Below are 7,134 nucleotides of genomic sequence, written 5' to 3' on the forward strand. Positions count from 1 at the left end.
GAGGAACCCCGTCTCAGAAAACAATGTAGATATAGCATCTTAAGGGATATCTGAGGTTGACCTCTGACCTCAGCACGTAGATGCACCTACAAGTACACACACATACCTGCACATGTGTACTCCTCCACGAACATGTAAGCACACTAAAACTGGTAAAACTAAGTGATGATGACCCTTTGTGAAATGCCATTTTCTGTCTCCAAGAGAGTCCAGTCCCTTTTATTTGGAATCTGTTAGATGAGAAGACAGAGATGATCAGAGGGTCTGAGGTGCTTGCTTCAAGTCACACAGCCATTGACAGCATAGACAGGACTCAAACTCAGATCTCCTACATTGCAGGATATTCTTTCTTTCTTTCTTTCTTTCTTTCTTTCTTTCTTTCTTTCTTTCTTTCTTTCTTTCTTTCTTTCTTTCAAGACAGGTTTTCTCTGTGTAGCCCTGCTCTCCTGGAACTGCTTTGTAGACCAGGGTGGTGCCGAAATCAGAACTCCACTTGCCTCTGCCTTCCAAGTGCCAGGATTAAAAGGTATGTATCACCTCAGCCAGCTTCTTTTCATTTTTTTAAAAAGAAAGTTACTAGTGTTGGGTGTGGCAGTGCATGCCTCTAATCCTGGCACTTGGTAGGTAGGGACAAGTGGATCTCTGTGAGTTCTCGGCCAGCCTGGTCTAGTGAATTCCAGAACTATAGCCCTGGCTACATAGTGAGAGAAAATCATTAGTATGAATTTATCAAGTTTTCCATTTTCTATTTATTTTTCTAAAGCAATGAGGAGTAGGTATGGAAAGATTGCTCAGCAGTTAAAAGCATGTAGCTCTTGCTGAAGAATGGAGTTTTAACCCCACTACCCACATCAGGAAGCTCACAACTGTTTAACTCCAGCGTCAGATGATCTGATACCCTCCTCTGAACTCTGCAGGCACCTGCACACACATGGCACACACAGGCATACCAACATTTACATAAATAAAAATAAAATTAAAAGAACAGGGAGGGAAATGTGGAATTTTCATCTATATGTATTAGTGATGGATAGTATATGACAGGGACGCTGCCAATGCTGACCTGCATGCTGACAGGGCCAGTTCTGCACCAAAGTTAGAGGTGTCTGGGGTTAGAGTACAGGGGGCAGTTTCAGGTAGTGATGCCCTGACTGTCTGAAATAAATAGAAACTGGGATTCATTTGTATGGGCCTCTTCTTCCATATGACAAGACAGAAAGAACTCTTCCCAGATAATCAGCATGTTTATAAAGGAACCCTGGCCTCTGCCTAGTGTTAATCTCTGGGGGTGTTGGAGATAAATAAGCTCATGAAGCATTTTGGTCCAAAACTTCTGGGATGCTGGTGAGGATTGCCTGAATTCACTGGCCATGAAGAGTCGGGTGTCTTGAGCTCAGTGGTGCCAATCACGGACACTGACATCTGCTGTGCTGGCTGATGGTAGAAGACCAGTTTTGCTTTTCAGCTCCATCAGACCAGACCTTGCAGGCCACAGCTGAGCTGCATTTGGTCTGGGTCCCTTTCCCACTGAAATGCCACTGGGATTAGGCATGCCTTATTACTCTGACATTTCATCACCATAATTTCAATTACCCTGAAAACACTTCTCATTTCTCATCTCCAAACTTTCCTGTATCCTCTGAGGCAAACTTTTTATTTCTTTTCTCTTGCGTGCTCCATTCCCTTCATTGTAACTTCTAGAACTCTTGCTCCAAGGTCAGCCTTTTGTATTTTTAAAAAATATTACTTTATTTTATTTTATTTTGTTTTATTTTATGTGGTATTAGGCTGCATGTATAATCGTACACCATGCATGTGCAATTCCTGCAGAGGCTAGAAGAGAGTGTCAGATACCCTGGAGCCAGAGTTACAGATGTGGGCTGCCATCTAGGCGCTCTGAAAGAATAACAATTCTTAACTGATGCTACATCTCCGCAGCCCCCCCCCACCCATTTTAATGGATTTTTTTGTTGTTGTTGTTCAATTCTCTTGTCTTACCTTGAATTTAGCAATCCTTTGAGTATTGCTTCCCTTGTTACCTTCTGAAGGCAAACTATATTCTCCCAACAGGGAAGGTCTGATGGTGGCCTCCTTTCTGCTCCTTTCTGTTCCTTTCCTAAAGCTTAAACTACAAGGGTGTCCCATCCTACTTCCTGAGGAGTGACATCTTCAGGTCTTATAGTCATGTCCTGTAGTGATATTTCATTACAAATATCATAAAGAAAGAAAGAAAGAAAGAAAGCTTGCCTGAAGTTCAGAGAGTAAAACAACTGCAATTATCAGTCTTAAAGACCAGACAATGGTGACACATACCTTTAATTCCAGTAGCCACACTAGTTTGCCATACAAACAGGACGGTAGTGAGGCATGCCTTTAATCCCAGCGCTAGAGAGGAATATAAAATGGGAGGAGACAGTTTTCATACACGCTCTCATACTGAGGTTTCCTGGAGGCAGGATCGCCATTTCGGACAGAGGTAGAGGTAAGAGCCAGTGGCTGGCTGCTTTGCTTTTCTGACCTTCAAGTTGAACTCCAATTTCTGTCTCTGGGTTTTTATTAAACGTACTACGATGCCCTTCCCGACCTTTTCAAAATGTCCATCTCCTGGTCTTGAGGTCATGGTCCCTTTCTCATCCTTTTTCCTGGATCCACCTTATCTTTGTGCCAGCTCTTATCATTCTCATGAGGGAAGCTTCAGCACTCACATACATAGCCCTTCTCTTTCTCTGGTCTCTTCCAGGCCCATTGGTAATAATTGCAGAGATAGTTACCATGGAGGCTCATCTGTATGGCTAAAGGTTTGGATGTTAAATATCCGGTCAACAAACTGTTAAATAACACAGGTTTCCTTTTCTTCCCTTGATCAATATTTTTATGATAAAATAAAAATATGTGTAAAATATATGGTAAGGTATATGGCTGCTGTGGAACAATCCTTTTATACACTATGAATATGTACTACTCTCATTGGTTAATAAAAACCTGTCAGGCTGATTAGCTGGGCAGGAAGTTAAGTAGGAAAGCCAAGCAGAATGATGGGGAAAAGGAGGGCAGAGTCAGGAGAGATGCCAGGGACCCAAAGGACAGGTAAAGCCACGAGCCACGTGACAATACGTAGATTAATAGAAATGAGTTAACTTAAATGTAAGCGTTAGCTAGTGACAAGCCTGAGCTATTGCCTGAACATTTATAATTTATATTTAATCTCTGAGTTGGTTATTGGGACTGGGTGATCAGGACAGGTAATGTCCATTTACATATGACTGCCTGTAACTTATAGAGCACATCTGAATGTCTTTTGATAGGCCAGGTAAATAAGTAAAAGTCATATGTAATATATTTATGTTACAAGAGTTAATTTTCTTGCCCTAAGTGAATTGATAATTATTTTGAGATCAAGACATGCACTAACTGGTGTTTAATTTAGAGTAATGACACATTAGGTATCTTATCTAGGGATGCTGGTTCTTTGGATGATTTTCACTAGTTCCAAAAAAGAGTAACAATTTTTCTGACATCAGAACAAATGGAATTGTGATTAAATTGTTAAAGCAAATGCGTAGATCAGAAATGAACCATGGGTTTAACGTAAATTTCCTTTTTTAAAAGGCAGTACAAACATTTTTAACTTATCCTAATTTATAGTTTTTAATGTTTTTTGTTATTCATTAAGTTTTGAAACATTTTTCTGCCTATAAAATATAATAAGTGTTTTGTGGGGGGGTCCTTGTAAATGTCATGGCAGGCAGGAAAATGAACCACGAACAGGTAAGAATGAAAACTAGGTTCAGCCTAATTTAGTAGGTCTGGATCAAACTTATAGTGAATCATGATTAATAAAAAACAGAGATAGATATTAGGGTTCAACCTGAAGACCAGAAAAGCAATGCAGCCAGCCATGACTTTTGTTTGTTTAAAAGATTTATTATGTATACAGTGTTTTGCCTGCATGTGTCCCTACAGGCCAGAAGAGGGCACCAGATCTCATTCTGGATGGTTGTGAGCCACCATGTCCTTGCTGGGAATTGAATTCAGAACCTCTGGAAGAATAGCCAGTGCTCTTAACCTCTGAGCCATCTGACAGCCGTTCAGAACATCCTGCTTCACAGAAAAGTCTGTTGGATATGCTAGACCTGTAAACCAAAGATGAATGCCCCAACGTTGCAGAGAAACTTTGGGCAACTGTCCAGGCAGCCACCTGTTTCTGTCATTACTCACTTTTTTTAGAAGTCACTTGCTTGTACTTCCTGCTTACTAAGTTAATATTATTTCCTTCTTGGGTATCTGAGGGAGTTGAAGACTAGATAGTTATAGTTTTCTTTGTTTGTCTGATGCAGAAAGCAAGTTATAATAGAAAGTAAATTAGGTACAAGACTGAACTCATCAAGGTAGGAAAGATATGGAGTATTTTCTCTCAATTTGTCAAATACAAATGGACTAGACATTGCTGATATATTTATTGCCTGTATATATTGTATATAGTTATTGTGTTTATTGTATATAGTTTTTCTTATATTAGTTATAGCCTTATCTTTTATTTTAGACAAAAAGGGGGAATGTAGTGGCAAGTCATTTGTATTTTTAAAAATAAAGCTTGCCTGAAGATCAGAAAAGTAAAACAGCTACACTTGCCAGCCTCACAGGTCAGGCAGCAATGACGACACACACCTTTAATCTCAGTAGCCACACTAGTTTGCCATAGAAACCTGTCAGGGTCCAGTGCTAGCCCAGACCATAAATTATTTCTCTCAACCAGACTCCAACATAAACTATCTCTCTCGGACCAGCGTGAAGGTGTGGGAATAAAAACACAATTCACGTGGCTTCATCGGGAGGGAGATTCTCCGAGATCCCTCATGAAATCCCAAGTTCACGTCCTGAAGAATTCCTCTGTTTATTCTCCAAACAGTCTTTATACCAAAACTTAACCGACGGGAAATACATTAGCATTCTGTCTCCCAGGTAACCAGGGGAATGGCTTTTAGTTAAGTCCACAACTACCTGTGTGCTCTGTGTGCTACCTGTCACATAGGCTGAATTAGCATTTCTATCAGGCATCCTCCAAGTTACAGAGAAAGGAGCAAAACAGCATCCTGACCCTTTGTCGGGGCAGTGACAGCCTGTGGCCATCCTCAGATACTGACTATGGCTTTAGAGCCTGGTTGCCCTACTAAATGGAAATATGGGCCTACAGAAACCAGATGGTAGTGGTGCACGCCCTTAATCCCAAAACTAGAGAGGATTATAAAATGGGAGGAGACAACTCTCAGTCACAGTCTCATTCTGAGATTCCTGGAGGCAGGATCGCCATTTCAGACTGAGGCAGAGGTAAAAGCCAGTGGCTAAATTGTTTTGCTTTTTTGACCTTCAGGTTCAACACCTGTCTCTGAGATTTTATTAATCGTGCTTCACTTATTGTCTGAGGACAGGAAGTTTATTGTAAACATATTTAAACACAGAATTTGGAAGAAAGGTTTCCAGGCAATCACCCCATTTCCAGGTGCACAATAAAACTTAAGGCATGACTGCAGAGAAACTCCTTTGCAAAGGAAGATGGATTCCGTAGCTTAAGGTCTAAGATCTGTTGTGGTCAGCAGTCTATAAAGTACATGTGACATCCCCCCTAAGGACGGGCACTATTAACTGGGAACTAAAATAAAGGTCTAGGGAGGGAAAGTTTGGGATCACCAGGTTGTTAACAGTATTCCACTCCCGGCTTTCTGTGCGGAATGTCGGTATTTTATTCCCTCCCTAGAGGAGACAGCCCTGTGTGATTAACATTCCTGGTTTCCCTAGTTCTCTGTGGGCACAAGGACCTCTGTGCTCCCAACAGTGCTTGTTGTAGAGGAAACAGAAAAAATTAAAAGATACATAGAAGATTGAAGCATCCATAGTCCTTTCCCCCTCAAGATAAACTTCTATGGATGTTTTAAATTAGTTTTCTCTTTAAGTATATAAACTTACACGTATATTTTGCAGGTACACACAGAGGTTAACATCTGGAACTATGGAAGGGTATATAATTATTAATCTGGGCCCACTGTTGGATCAATGTTCCCGATATTGTTATATTTGTCTCGTCATACTGAACAAACCGGCAGCGGTTTTACATTAATAACTACTAAAGCATGATATACTTTAAACTTCTAAGAGTCAACCAGTTATTACTGGCCCATTCGATTTTCCTTTAACGTTTCTTACGCATGACTACCTATAAACCATGTCAATGATTTCTTTGGCCCAGCCTGTTTTTAGGTTTTTCCATAATGATGTTTAATCAGTGAAAGCATTTATTTTGAGTATCTTAAAATACACATGGAGAGTTCAGTATTTACTAGTGTGCTGGGGAAACCTCCTTGAACAGGGCCTTACTAGGAACGTTTACTATGTTTGTACCGTTCTCGTCAGTTCTAAAGATTTTCTAGTATTCTGACTTTCAGATCCACGAGTTAATCAAGGGAATAACAGGGACTTGCTATTGTTCAGTTAATGGTTTCTAACTGCACAGTGGGCAGAGAATGTGGTTGCCGTGATGTCAGTCCTCAGACACGCAGAGACATTGCTTCGGGACCCAGTATATTTATCTTTAGTAAATGTTTCACATATTCTTGGAAGGAATGTATATTGTGCAATTCTTGAAGCAGTATTCTGTATGTCTCAGTTTTGTGCGCCAAGGGCTAAGAAACGCACATACCAGCAGCCGACCCGGATCATTTAGAGTCTGTACCCAGGGCCTGCTGCGACCCTGTACTTCTGTCTCCAAGCAAAAGCTGAGACTGGGAGGCCAAGATCTAGGTGGCAAAAAGCACGTGTCGGTGGTGGTGAGGGAACCCCACTATAAAAGATTAGGCAGCACAGATCGTGATGGGACACACGGGAGGCTGAGGAAGAATGAATGCCAGTTGTTGGAGGCCAGATTGGGCTACAGAGTGGGACTTTTTTTTTTTTCTTTAAAAAACAAAAAGGCTGAGCCGGGCGATGGTGGCACACACCTTTAATCCCAGCACTCGGGAGGCAGAGGCAGGCGGATCTCTGTGAGTTCGAGACCAGCCTGGTCTACAAGAGCTAGTTCCAGGACAGGCTCCAAAAGCCATAGAGAAACCCTGAAACCCAGTCTCGAAAAACCAAAAAAAA

Source organism: Alexandromys fortis, unplaced genomic scaffold, assembly GCF_014885135.2.
Source record: "Alexandromys fortis isolate MF-2015 unplaced genomic scaffold, M_Fortis_MF-2015_v1.1 scaffold_16, whole genome shotgun sequence".
Classification (NCBI taxonomy): domain Eukaryota; kingdom Metazoa; phylum Chordata; class Mammalia; order Rodentia; family Cricetidae; genus Alexandromys; species Alexandromys fortis.